The sequence below is a fragment of the Coregonus clupeaformis genome, chromosome 17 (genome assembly GCF_020615455.1).
Source record: "Coregonus clupeaformis isolate EN_2021a chromosome 17, ASM2061545v1, whole genome shotgun sequence".
Lineage (NCBI taxonomy): Eukaryota > Metazoa > Chordata > Actinopteri > Salmoniformes > Salmonidae > Coregonus > Coregonus clupeaformis.
In genome coordinates this window covers 47935139-47950204 of record NC_059208.1, presented here as the reverse complement: position 1 = coordinate 47950204, position 15066 = coordinate 47935139, and positions in this window count along the sequence as shown.

Here is a 15066-nt window from a genome sequence, read left to right as displayed (position 1 = left end):
TCAATCATATCAAAAGTAAAAATAAAGAATAACAAGTAAATAGAAGAAAGTAGTATGTGAAGTAATACAACTGGTATGTACATTATCAATGATGAATGTGCTATGTCAAGTATGACTGTATTTACAATATAAAGTTGATAGTGTCTTGGTCGCGCAGTTGAATAAATCGTTTTCAAATAGATTCGACAAGTTATAGTGTCAAGTTTGGTCCCCCAATAGCAGAAGCATGCTTTTTGCGAATAACATTAGAGTTTTTAGCTGTCATTTTTTAAAACTGCATTATTCAGAGATATTATATATATATTTGGATGTTTCAAGACATGTTACAGTACATTTTATGACACCTCCACAACAGATTAATATGTTCTATAACTGTATGATGTGTGTGACTGCCTGACGGGCTCTGTCTGTCTCTACGGAAGATAGTACAGTGACTGACTCAATTATGAGGCCAGACTGTGTTGTCCTCACTAGTTCCTGTTGTTGTGTTTACAGCTCCATGGCAGTCTCACAGGGTTCCTACACACACGCACACACACACACACACACACACACACACACACACAACGCACGTACACACGCACACACACACGCACACACACACGCACACACACACACACACACACACACACACAGGGTTCACAGCGGATCAGATTGCCACCACAACACAGTCGCACACCACCTAGACAAAACTCCATTCAGACCCTTCCTTCACAGGCCTGAGGTCTCTCTCTCTCTCGCTCTCTCTCTATGTCTCTATAACTTTCTCTCACTCTCTCTTTCTTTCTTTCTCTCTCTCTTTTCTATCGCTCTCTTTCTCTCTCAGCACACGCTCACACGCACGCACTCACACACACACACACACACACACACACACACACGCACGCACGCACCCACGCACGCACGCACGCACACACACACACACACACATACACACGCACACATACATACACACACACACACACATACACTATTTACTTGTGCCCTTCCCTGACACAGCCTGTTTGAAAACCATGCATCATTACCTACCATCACACAACAGTCACAGAGAGAGAAACCCATCCGCCCCAAAACTTCATGGGAATCCCTCTCCTCTCTGCCTCAACAAAGGAACTATGTGTGGTGAACACCAGGCATTACAACAGTGGTTTTGGGGGTAGAACTTCTATAGACGAGCGGGTAAATGAAAGAGGATGTTATAACTCTGTTCCTCTCTGTTCTCGATGGCTCCTCACGTTCGCCCATAGTTTGGGGTGAGGTTTCTGCACGCCATATTCACAGTTACAGAGAATGTTCTGCGTGTTACAGTGAATATTCCACACGCATGTAGTCCCATGATGTACTGAGTTTCTGAACTCCAGGTTCACAGTTAGCCAGCACCATGTGGAGACAGCGAGCGAGCTGAGGGAGAGTTCACGACCTCACAGTCTTGGTCTATTTGTGTGGATAACACACACACAAACCACTCTCGGCCGGTGCTATTGCCAACAATGACTTTTCTGTGCCTGTGAACCTCTCCGAAACTCTCTGCCCATCTTCTTTCATAGCAAGGGAAAATAAATACTGAGCAACGCAGGTTCAATATAAACAGAACATGGAGGCTCCTCTGTTTTCTCATGGCATTACCAAAAAATGGCCCTGTCTCCCACAAATAATCAGGAGTGAAAAAAAAGCTAAAACATAGTTTAGACAAATGAAAACATTTGCGTAACTTAACTTTTTTTGAAACATCAACTCACACCCTCCCCATTTGAGAGAATTGCAGTCCTCTCTTGTCAGATTCAGTCAATGTTGAGCAGGGGTATCAAACTCATTCCATGGAGGGCAGTGGTGGAAAAAGGACCCAATTGTCATACTTGAGGAAAAGTAAAGATACCTTAATAGAAAATGACTCAAGTAAAAGTGAAAGTCACCCAGGAAAATACAACTTGAGTAAAAGTCTAAGGTATTTGGTTTTAAATATACTTAAGTATCAAAAGTAAATGTAATTGCTACAATATACTTAAGTATCAAAAGTAAAATTATAAATAATTTCACATTCCTTATATTAAGCAAACCAGACTGCAAGATTTTCTTGTTTTAGATTTACGGATAGCCAGGGACACACTCCAACACTCAGACATCATTTACAAACGAAGCATTTGTGTTTAGTGAGTCCGTCAGATCAGAGGCAGTAGGGATGACCAGGGATGTTCACTTGATAAGTGTGTGAATTGGACCGTTTTCCTGTCCTGTTAAGCATTCGAAATGTAACGAGTACTTTTGGGTGTCAGGGAAAATGTATGGAGTAAAAAGTACATTATTTTCTATAGGAATGTTGTGATATAAAAGTAAAAGTTGTCCAAAATATCAACAGTAAAGTAAAGTAGAGATACCACAAAAATATAGTTTAGTACTTTAAAGTATTTTTACTTAAGTACTTTACAACACTGACTGGAACTGAGAGTAGGCCTAATCAGGGAACGAGAGAGAGAGACAACCCCGCCACACCCAATGAGGACACACAAAAGCCACAGATTGTACTCCTTATGGACTCAAACAGGAAATGCATACAAGAAAATAAACTTTTCCCCAAACACACAGTGGCTAAATTCTGGTGTCCAAACACCCAGAGCACCCTAGACCTGCTGTCAGAGGACAAATTGGGTCCCGCAGCCACATAATAATTCACATTGGCACAAATGACACAAACATATAAATAGAAAAGTATAGTACAGATACCCCAAAAATCTACTTAAGTAGTACTTTAAAGTATTTTTACTTAAGTACTTTACACCACTGATGGAGGGCCTAGTGTCTGCTGGTTTTAGTTTTTTTCCTTTCAATTAAGACCTAAACAACCAGGTGAGGGGAGTTCCTTACTAATTAGTGACCTTAATTCATCAATCAAGCACAAGGGAGGAGCGAAAACCCGCAGACACTCGGCCCTCCATGGAATGAGTTTGAGACATGTTGTGTAGAGGGTTGACTCTTCAAAAAAAAGTTGTATGATATTTATTCATTGCACAGGAAACAAGAACAAAACAAACATTTTGGCTGTTACCCAAGACTCTTGTTACCCAAGACTGAGCACATAGCATTTTGGTTTCACCCCATACAAAGGGACGGACCACAACCGCCACTCTGGCTGCCCACCATATCCTATTTAGACCAAGACAGGACTAGCTTGGTTTCAGATATGTGTGTGCTGTTTTGCCAACTTTGGTGTGATGATGACCATAGGAGTTGGCAAGACAGCACAAACAGATCTGGGATCTGGGACCAGGCTAAGCAAAGACCACATTCTGTTGAATCTGCCAACCAAGCAGGTTCCTGGTGACAGAGGCTCTGAGAGCACTTACTCTCTGGTGATATGTATTGAAGTGTTATGGCATTCTGTGAAAAACATTACCCCTGAATTTAGTCTGGGAGAAACATTGTCTTACAAATGTGGATGCACTGATGTAGCTAGCCAAGTCTAAACACACACACACGCTGACACAAAAGAAAATACACATTACCGCAGTCAGTAGTGTGTTTAGTAGCATGGAGTGGGGGGTGTGGGGTAAGTGGGGAGAGGGTGGTGGTGGCTACATGTCCTCAGCCGTAAACCTCTCCCATCTCCCCTCCTCCCTCCTCTCCAGGCATGGGAAGCAGTGGAGGGGGGGTCACAGGCCAGGCTAACTAACATGGGCAGACAGCTGTGGGTCCGGCGGTGAGCAGACGTTACTGCAGGGCCCAGTCAGCCCCCCAGACCCACAAACACACAGGCCCCCAGCCCCGTCAATCGCCACACTGCCCGCTGGTGAGCCCCACAAGCTGTCTGACAGACACAAGGCAGGCAGCAGGCCTCGGCAGGGCAGGGGGTAGAAAGCAGGACATGGTGGGAGGAGAGGGCAGGGGGTGGGGTTAGAAAGTAGGACATGGTGGGAGGAGAGGGCAGGGGGTGGGAGTAGAGAGTAGGACATGGTGGGAGGAGAGGGCAGGGGGTGGGGGTAGAGAGTAGGACATGGTGGGAGGAGAGGGCAGGGGGTGGGAGTAGAGAGTAGGACATGGTGGGAGGAGAGGGCAGGGGTCGGGGGTAGAGAGTAGGACATGGTGGGAGGAGAGGGCAGGGGGTGGGGGTAGAGAGTAGGACATGGTGGGAGGAGAGGGCAGGGGGTGGGGGTAGAGAGTAGGACATGGTGGGAGGAGAGGGTTAAGAGAAGGGGTAGAGTAGAGAAATAACAGGAGGGGGTAGAAAGGAGTAAGGGTCAGGGAAGGGTGTGGGTGTGCAGACGGGACAGCATTGACCTCTTAAGCAGAGTGTGTGTATACTGTAGTGAGTGTGTGAGGTTCCTTGTACCAAGGGGCAAGGGGATGGAGAGGTCATGACCTGCAGATGGTATAATGCAGAATGTCATAGGAAATTGTGTGTGTGGCCGTGTCTGCATTCATTTATGCATGGTTGTGTGTCTGTGAGTGCATGTGTTAGGCAAGGAACATGTGAGGGTGTCTGCATTTATACGGGGGCCGTAGCGTACATGTAAGTGTGTGCTCATGTGCGTAGTATACCATCTTGAGCAAGTCAGAGTGTGTGTGTGTGTGTGTGTGTGTATGTGTGTGTGTGTGTGTGTGTGTGTGTGTGTGTGTGTGGTGGGACAGCATGCGATGTTTTCAAGACTATTGTTACATGTGCATGTCTGGGACGATCTTATTATAAATTCTCTATATCAAAAACAAATGTATATACATTACACAACAATTATTTCATGAATCTTCAACAGAATGAATTCTACGGGAAAGAGTCTGGAAAGTCCCCTCTTTGAAAACCATGTATAGAATGCATCTGGTGCCATGAAAGACAAAAACAATATTTTTCCATTTTCATTTGTGGTTCTGAATTGATTAAGCAGGGCTGGTCGGGCGGGAACCTTTTTAGTCCCAGGGCTCCGGTGGGAGGGGTGAGGGAGTGTGACCCCAGTGTGTTTGGATTCGTGCTGCTACGGGACCTTCTGGAAAGAGCCTGTCAGTGCTGTGTGTGTGTGTGTGTATTTGTGTGAGTGTGTGTGTGTGTTTACGTGTGCGTGCATGTGTGTGCGTGTGTGTGTTTGTGTGTGTGTCTATGCATGCGTGCGCCTGTCCACTGGGTTCCCTGTCAGACTAACAGCCAAATAAACAGTAATCAGGCTAACACAAACCTCACAGTGAGGCTCTCCATACTCTCTCACGTCACTCACCAGCCCCTCCAGGCCGTTCCTGGCCCCTCATGGCCCCTCCTGGCCCCTCCAGGCCGTTCCTGGCCCCTCCTGGCCCCTCCTGGCCCCTCTGAGCCCCTAAGGCCTGACCCAAACCCATCAGACAAGGCCTCCTGAGTGGTATAATGGATGTTTAGTGACCAGCCCTTCTGACTGACTGACATAATTCCTACATGTACACAGCCCTGATTCAGCTTGTAAAGCAGGTTCTACGTGACTGTGTGAGAAATGTCAGTGTTGCCCATGGGGCGGCGCACAATTGGCCCAGCGTCGTCCAGGGTAGGGGAGGGAATGGCCGGCAGGGATGTAGCTCAGTTGGTAGAGCATGGCGTTTGCAACATCAAGGTTCTGGGTTCGTTTCCCACGGGGGGCCAGTATAAAAAAATAAAAACAATGTATGCACTCACTAACTGTAAGTCGCTCTGGATAAGAGCGTCTGCTAAATGACAAAAATGTAAATGTAAATGTTGCTCAAGCCATGTTTACTTTGATCAGTTATCAGATTGTAAACTGTGAAGGTCACAAGTGTGACGAGGTGTGAAAGAAGGAGTCAGGCACAGGAGCTATAAAATACCGAAGTCCAGAGTTTAATCCGTTTGCATAAATCTAACACCCCAAGCGTCAAACGACACTGTACAAGGGAAAACATCCACCTTGGCAAATAACACAGTGAAATGTAGCTCAACCGAGCCACACGCTCTCACAACAAAACAATCACTCACAAAGACAAGGGGAACAATAGAACACTATGGAAAATCTGGGAAGCCAGGCCTACTATTCATAGCAGACTTCGAAAAGGCATTTGATAAAGTACGACTGGGGTTTATATATAAATGCCTGGAGCGTTTCAATTTTGGAGAATCTCTTATAAAATGGGTCAAAATCATGTATAGTAACCCTAGGTGTAAAATAGTAAATGATGGCTATTTCTCAGAAAGTTTTAAACTGTCAAGAGGTGTGAAACATGGTTGTCCACTATCGGCATATCTATTTATTGTGGCCATCGAGATGTTAGCTATTAAAATCAGATCCAACAATAATATCAGTGTCACGGTTTACTAAGCCAGAACCCAGAAGCAGACCAGGACAAGGTAAATTGAAACAAAGGTGAGTGTTTATTTAATAGATCCACGAGTGAGGCTGAATAATCCAGGGAACAGAGCGGGTGGCGTGGATGGGTTGTTGAGGGTGCAGTGGTAGGTCCAGTAATGGCTCGGCAGCCGCCGACCATCAGGCAGAGGTTGGGTGAAGGTTCCGGGTGAGTGACTGCAGATAGAACAAAACGGAGGTAAGTATACAGCAAGTCAAAAAGGTGCAAAACAACAAAACTAACGCTAGAAGTTCCAAGGCTGATACACGGACAAACATACTGTTCATGGCTAACGATCCGGCAGGGAATGGATGTTAGGACAGAGCCTAAGAAGGGTGATGATCAGGACCAGGTGTGCAGATTGCTGATGGGATGCAGGTGCGGAAATCAAGAGAGCTCCCGCCTAGCAACGTTGCCCGGCAACCAGGCAGGGAGCGTTCCAGAACCCTCGGGAAACTGGAGATCCCGAGCAGAAAAACTAATACCCAGACAGAAACCGACTCAGACTGCAGGGATCGTTACAGTACCCCCTCCGACCAACGCCACCGGGCGGACTCCCGGAGCGCCAGGATGGAGGCGGTAGAAGTCACGAATGAGGTCAGCATCTAGGATCTGTCGCCGCGGAATCCAACTCCTCTCTTCAGGACCATACCCCTCCCAGTCCACGAGATACTGGAAACCCCGGCCCCGCCGTCTGGAATCCATGATGCGTCGCACCGTGTAGGCAGGACCACCTCCGATCATCCGAGGAGGAGGAGGAGGAGGCGGAGGAGGCAACAGAGGACTGAGGAGAACAGGCTTGAGGCAGGAGACATGAAAGGTGGGATGGACTCTGAGCGTCCTCGGTAGTTTGAGTCGAACTGCCACCGGATTGATCACCTTCTCCACCACAAACGGACCAATGAACTTCGGTAACAACTTCCTAGCCTCAGTCCGTAAAGGAAGATCCCGTGTGGCCAACCAGACCCTATCTCCGATGGTATAGGTGGGAGCGGGGATCCGGCGACGATTCGCCTGGAGCTGATACCGGTCCGAAACTCTAAGGAGTGCCTTTCTGGCCCGATGCCAGGTCCGGTGGCAACGACGAATATGGGCCTGAACAGAGGGCACTGAGAGCTCCTTCTCCTGAGAAGGGAACAAGGGAGGTTGGTAGCCATACAGGCACTGGAAGGAGACATCCCAGTGGCAGATGTAGGGAGAGTATTGTGGGCATACTCAACCCAAGGCAACTGAGAGACCCAGGAGGTGGGGTTGGAGGAGACAAGGCAGCGTAGCGTGGATTCCATCTTCTGGTTGGCTCTCTCCGCCTGACCATTAGATTGGGGGTGAAAACCAGATGTGAGGCTGACTGTAGCTCCAATGGCCAAACAGAAGGACTTCCAGACAGCAGAGGTAAACTGAGGGCCACGGTCGGAAACGATATCACTGGGCAAACCGTGGACCCTGAAAACCTCCCCTAACCAGGATCTCGGACGTCTCCGAGGCAGAGGGAAGCTTGGCAATAGGCACAAAGTGGGCGAACTTGCTGAATCTGTCCACGATAGTCAGAACGACCGTGTTTCCCTCAGAAGCGGGCAACCCAGTGACAAAGTCCAGGGCCAGATGCGACCATGGTCGCCGGGGGAATAGGAAGGGGGTGAAGTAGTCCAGAGCTGGGCCGATTGGTACTCTTATTCTGCGCACACACTGGACAGGCAGCAACATAACCCCCGAGTATCCTCGGCCATGGCGAGGCCACCAAAAAGCGTCTGCGAAGAAACGCATCGTCCGAGCCACGCCAGGGTGACAAGCCATCTTGCTGGCGTGGGACCATTTGAGACAGCAGGACGAACCGACTCAGGCACAAACAACCGACCGGGTGGACCGTTACCGGGACCGGGCTGCGTCCGAAGGGCCGCCATCACCTCCTCCTCAATCTTCCACCTAACTGCTCCCACGACGCAGTCCCGGGGAGAATTGTCTCGGTCTTGGACCCACTCTCCTCCGTCTTGGAGAACATCCGGGACAAGGCGTCCGCCTTGCCATTCTTAGATCCAGGTCGGAACGTCAGGGAAAAATTGAATCGTCCGAAAAACAACGCCCACCTGGCCTGGCGGGAGTTGAGACGTCTAGCCGATTGCACGTAAGCAAGATTCTTGTGGTCAGTCCAGACAATAAACGGTTGCTCCGCCCCCTCCAACCAGTGGCGCCACTCCTCCAAGGCAAGTTTCACCGCGAGAAGCTCCCGGTTACCCACATCGTAATTCCTCTCCGCAGGCGAAAGGCGACGAGAGTAGTAGGCGCAGGGATGGAGTTTACTGTCCGTGGAGCATCGCTGCGACAGGATGGCGCCAACTCCCACATCAGACGCGTCCACTTCAACGACGAACTGACGGGCCGTGTCCGGTTGAGAGAGAATCGGTGCGTTGGTGAATCGCCTCTTCAAATCCAGAAACGCTCGATCCGCCTCCGGATTCCACTTGAAGATCCTGATACTGGAAGTCAAGGCAGTTAACGGAGCGGCCACACGGCTGTAATCCCGGGATGAATCTGCGGTAGAAATTCGCAAACCCCAAAAATCTCTGGAGCTGCAATCTCGTACCGGGCTGGGCCCATTCCAGAACCGCTCTAACCTTCTCCTGGTCCATCCTAATCTCTCCCCTGGAGATGATGTACCCGAGAAAGGATGTCGTGTGGGCGTGAAACTCGCACTTCTCGGCCTTCACGAACAGGCGATTCTCCAACAATCGCTGCAGAACCTGCCGGACATGCTGGACGTGGTCGGAAGGTTCCTTCGAGAAGATCAGAATGTCATCCAGGTAAACAAACACAAAGAGACCGATCATATCTCTCAGGACGTGGTTTCACCATACTCTGGAATACCGCTGGAGCATTGGTCAGTCCAAACGGCATCACCTGATACTCGAAGTGACCCATCGGTGTATTGAAACCCGTCAACCACTCGTCCCCCTCTCTGATCCGGACCATGTGATACGCATTGCGTAGGTCTAGCTTAGTGAACACCGTAGCACCCTGTAAGGAGTCGAAGGCAGAACTCATCAAGGGCAGGGGATACTTGTTCTTGACCGTGATGTCATTCAACCCCCGATAATCAATACACGGTCGAAGAGAGCCATCCTTCTTACCCACAAAGAAGAATCCTGCCCCCAGGGGGTGATGACGAGGGACGAACGAGACCAGCAGCTAGGGACTCCTTGATGTAGGTCTCCAAAGCCTCACGTTCAGGTCGGGAGATACTGTATAACCTTCCCTTAGGGTAGACAGCTCCAGGGAACAGGTTGATGGCACAATCATATGGTCGGTGGGGAGGGAGTGACAGAGCCTTCTGCTTACTGAACACTTCCCCAAATCGTGATATGTCTCGGGAACCAGGGACAAATCTGGGGGTTTAGCCTCAATCACCTGACTGGGAACCGAATGGGGACAGGCAGTCTTGAGACAGCATGACAATCAAGGCTCCAACTCGTTACCTTGCCCGTCACCCAATCGAGCGATGGGATTGTGTTCCTTCAGCCAGGGGTATCCAAGGACCAGAGGAACATGGGAAGACGGCAGAATGAAGAATGAAATCATCTCCGAATGATTCCCCGACAACAGCATCTTAACCGGTTCAGTCCTCATCGTGATACGTGCCAGACTACTGCCGTTCAGAGTGGTCGCTTCAATGGCTTCCGGCAATTGCTCCTTGGAAAGCCCCAGCTGTTCCACCAACTCGGCATCAAGAAAGCTTCCATCGGCACCTGAATCGATAAAGCGTTAATCGCTAAGCTCTGATTCCTGTTCATAAGGGTAGCCGGGAAACGGGGTCTGACAGAGGTATTGAGAGGTCGAAACTGGCTCGCTAAAAGTCCTCCCAACTTTAGCGAGCCGCGCAGTTTGACGACCGCCGGGAACAGGTGGCGAGGTAATGTCCCGAACCACCACAGTAGAGGCAACAGTTAGTCCTACGTCTGAGTTGGCGTTCCTCCTTGGTTAACCCGTGCCGCCCTACTTGCATTGGTTCAGAATCGGGAGACAGGACCTCTCCACTAATCCTGTGTGGTGGACGATGATAGGCGTATTCTGGTCCAATCCCCGACCCGACTGGAACCTGAGAAGCTGATCGATTGGACGGAACCCATTGCTTCTCCCTCCTTCGCTCTCGGACTCGATTATCCACCCGAATAGACAAGGCTACCAAGCTGTCCAGGTCACTAGGCTCCGGATAGGAGATCAACTCATCCTTGAGCTGCTCCGACAGACCCTGGTAAAAGGCCGCTTGCAGAGACTCCTCATTCCACCCACTCTCCACAGCCAACGTCTTGAACTCGATCACGAAGTCGGCCACGCTGCGAGTTCCTTGGTGAAGCGAAAACAGGCGCCTAGCTGCGTCCCTCCCTCGGACGGAATGGTCGAAGAGCTTCCTCATCTCGGCCGTGAACCCCTGGTATGAAGCCATGCAGGGGTCTTGTCGTTCCCAAACGGCTGAAGCCCACTCCAGCGCTCGACCACGCAGTAACTCAATCACAAAGGCTATCCTAGCCTTGTCTGTGGCATAAGAGTAGGGCTGTAGATCGAACACTAACCCACACTGCATAAGGAAAGAACGGCATCTTCCCAGCTCCCCCTCATATTTATCCGGCGTCGGAACCTTGGGCTCACGGAAGGACACAGCTCCAGAAGCGGCAGGCGAGATGGGTGAAACCGGTAGTGGATCCTCCACCGGAAACTTGCGCTGGTTCTGGACCTCCGTCAGACCGGTAGAAAGGTTCCGAACTGCCAACGCGATCTCCTGTAGCTCCGTGCTATGATGGCCCAACATCTTCTCCTGATGGGTAATGGCATGGCGAACAGAGTCCAGGTCCGCTGGGTTCATTACTGGCCGGATCGTTCTGTCACGGTTTACTAAGCCAGAACCCAGAAGCAGACCAGGACAAGGTAAATTGAAACAAAGGTGAGTGTTTATTTAATAGATCCACGAGTGAGGCTGAATAATCCAGGGAACAGAGCGGGTGGCGTGGATGGGTTGTTGAGGGTGCAGTGGTAGGTCCAGTAATGGCTCGGCAGCCGCCGACCATCAGGCAGAGGTTGGGTGAAGGTTCCGGGTGAGTGACTGCAGATAGAACAAAACGGAGGTAAGTATACAGCAAGTCAAAAAGGTGCAAAACAACAAAACTAACGCTAGAAGTTCCAAGGCTGATACACGGACAAACATACTGTTCATGGCTAACGATCCGGCAGGGAATGGATGTTAGGACAGAGCCTAAGAAGGGTGATGATCAGGACCAGGTGTGCAGATTGCTGATGGGATGCAGGTGCGGAAATCAAGAGAGCTCCCGCCTAGCAACGTTGCCCGGCAACCAGGCAGGGAGCGTTCCAGAACCCTCGGGAAACTGGAGATCCCGAGCAGAAAAACTAATACCCAGACAGAAACCGACTCAGACTGCAGGGATCGTTACAATCAGGGGATTAGAAATCCAGGGCTTAAAAACAAAGGTGTCATTGTACGCTGATGATTCATGTTTTATTTTAAATCCACAACTAGAATCCCTCCACAGCCTCATAGAGGATCTAGATAAATGTTCTAACCTCTCTGGATTACAATCAAATTATGACAAATGTACTATATTACGTATTGGATCACTAAAAAATACAATTTTTACATTACCATGTAGTTGACCAATAAAATGGTCTGATGGTGATGTGGATATACTCGGAATACATATCCCAAAGGAAATAAATTATCTCACTTCAATAAATTGTAATAGAAAGTTAGCAAAAATAGAAAAGATATTGCTACCATGGAAAGGTAAATACCTGTCAATTTGTAGAAAAATCACCCTGATTAACGCTTTAGTATTATCCCAGTTTACCTATTTGCTTATGGTCTTGCCTACGCCTAGCGAACAGTTTTTTAAATTATATGAGAAAAAAATATTCAATTTTATTTGGAACGGCAAGCCAGACAAAATTAAACGGGCCTATTTATATAATGAATATGAATTCGGAGGACAGAAATTATTAAATATTAAAGCATTAGACCTATCACTAAAAGCTTCAGTCATACAAAAGTTATACTTAAATCCGAACTGGTTCTCTAGCAAATTAGTAAGATTGTCTCATGCAATGTTCAAGAATGGCCTTTTTCCCTTTATTCAGATTACAACCTCTCACTTTCAGTTATTTGAAAAGGAAAAATCTCCCAAATATCACTATTTCTAAAACAAGCCATAGAAAGTTGGTTGCAATTTCAATTTAATCCTCCAGAAACGACAGAACAAATAATGCAACAAATATTGTGGTTAAACTCAAATATACTAATTGACAAAAAAACTTTTTTCTTTACAAAAAAAAAAAAAAAAAAAAGTATAATCTTCGTAAATGATATCATCGGTAGGACTGGTGGAGTTATGTCGCACATGCAGCTAACAAAAACATATGGAAATGTCTGCTCTACCCAAAATTACAACCAAATAATTGTAGCCTTACCGCAAAAATGGAAGAGGAAAGTGGAAGGGGGAGAAAGTAAGGACCTTGTCTGTCGGCCTTGCATTAAAGAACATAATTGGTTAAGGAAAACTGTGATAAATAAAAAAGTATACCAGTTTAATTTAAGGACAAAAGGATTGACAGCCGTCCCATATAGATTGCAAAATAGTTGTGAAGAGATTTTTGACATACCGATCCCATGGCATAGTGTTTATGAACTGATACGCAAAACGACACCGGATTCAAAACTTAGAATCTTTCAATTTAAATTATTATATAAAATTCTTGCTACCAATAGAATGTTATTTATATGGGGGATACAATCTTCCCAGCTCTGCAGATTTTGCTGCGAAGAGACAGAATCATTAGATCATTTGTTTTGGTACTGTCCATTTGTAGCTTGTTTTTGGACACAGGTCCAGGAATGGCTAAAGGATTGCAATATTTACCTGGAGCTAACCTTGCAGATAGCATTACTGGGTGATCTGAAAAGTCACAGTCAATCGATCAATAATATAATAATACTTTTAGCAAAAAAAAAAAAATTCAATTCACAATCTGTAGAAACAATGAGAATAGAAAGGTTCAGAACTTTTGTAAAACATCACAGTACAGTTGAAAAATATATGGCAAATAGAAATCCTATATGGATGGTGTTAAGAGATAGATGGGTGGTGTTGAATGGAGTTGAAGGATGGGACTAATAACAACTAACAACACATAATAACAAGATAACTAATAATGTCAGCATTCTGTGTCCATAATAAGTATATAGGTTGTAGGTTGGGAGCTTTTGTGAAAGAGTACAGTTAGAAAGATATGGCATATAGAAGCAAACCGGATGGACATCATGAAAATGATCGGAGAGGTTGAGAGTAGAAGAAGTTCAGGAGAAAAAACAAACAAAATATAATTATTGTAAAATTGACTGTGTCCATAAAATGTAGATAGTAAGTATAAGCTGGAAGTAGAGGCCTATGCATTATTGTTCACTAGTTTACTCCAAGTAGGGAATGGGTGGTGGGGTTGGAAAGTAATAAAGGGGAATATGTTTTTTTAAAGGATATGTATGTGTATGTATGTATGTATGTATGTATGTGTGTATGTACAGTGAGGGGGAAAAGTATTTGATCCCCTGCTGATTTTGTACATTTGCCCACTGACAAAGGAATGATCAGTCTATAATTTTAATGGTAGGTTTATTTGAACAGTGAGAGACAGAATAACAACAACAAAAATCCAGAAAAATGCATGTCAAAAATGTTATAAATTGATTTGCATTTTAATGAGGGAAATAAGTATTTGACCCCCTCTCAATCAGAAAGATTTCTGGCTCCAAGGTGTCTTTTATACAGGTAACGAGCTGAGATTAGGAGCACACTCTTAAAGGGAGTGCTCCTAATCTCAGCTTGTTACCTGTATAAAAGACACCTGTCCACAGAAGCAATCAATCAATCAGATTCCAAACTCTCCACCATGGCCAAGACCAAAGAGCTCTCCAAGGATGTCAGGGACAAGATTGTAGACCTACACAAGGCTGGAATGGGCCAGGGCATTGAAAATGGGTCGTGGATGTGTATTCCAGCATGACAATGACCCAAAACACACGGCCAAGGCAACAAAGGAGTGGCTCAAGAAGAAGCACATTAAGGTCCTGGCGTGGCCTAGCCAGTCTCCAGACCTTAATCCCATAGAAAATCTGTGGAGGGAGCTGAAGGTTCGAGTTGCCAAACGTCAGCCTCGAAACCGTAATGACTTGGAGAAGATCTGCAAAGAGGAGTGGGACAAAATCCCTCCTGAGATGTGTGCAAACCTGGTGGCCAACTACAAGAAACGTCTGACCTCTGTGATTGCCAACAAGGGTTTTGCCACCAAGTACTAAGTCATGTTTTGGGTCAAACACTTATTTCCCTCATTAAAATGCAAATTAATTTATAACGTTTTTGACATGCGTTTTTCTGGATTTTTTTGTTGTTATTCTGTCTCTCACTGTTCAAATAAACCTACCATTAAAATTATAGACTGATCATTTCTTTGTCAGTGGGCAAAAATACAAAATCAGCAGGGGATCAAATACCTTTTTCCCTCACTGTATGTGTGTATATGTGTATGTGTATGTGTATATATATATATATATATATATATATATATAAAAACATGGGGGATTGGAAGTGATGCAGACAATTACATTGATGGAAGTTACAATCTATCTGCAATATTAAGCTGATCTACACCCTAAAAAAAAAGACAAGGGGAACAGAGGGAACACTTACACACATACTAATTAGGGGA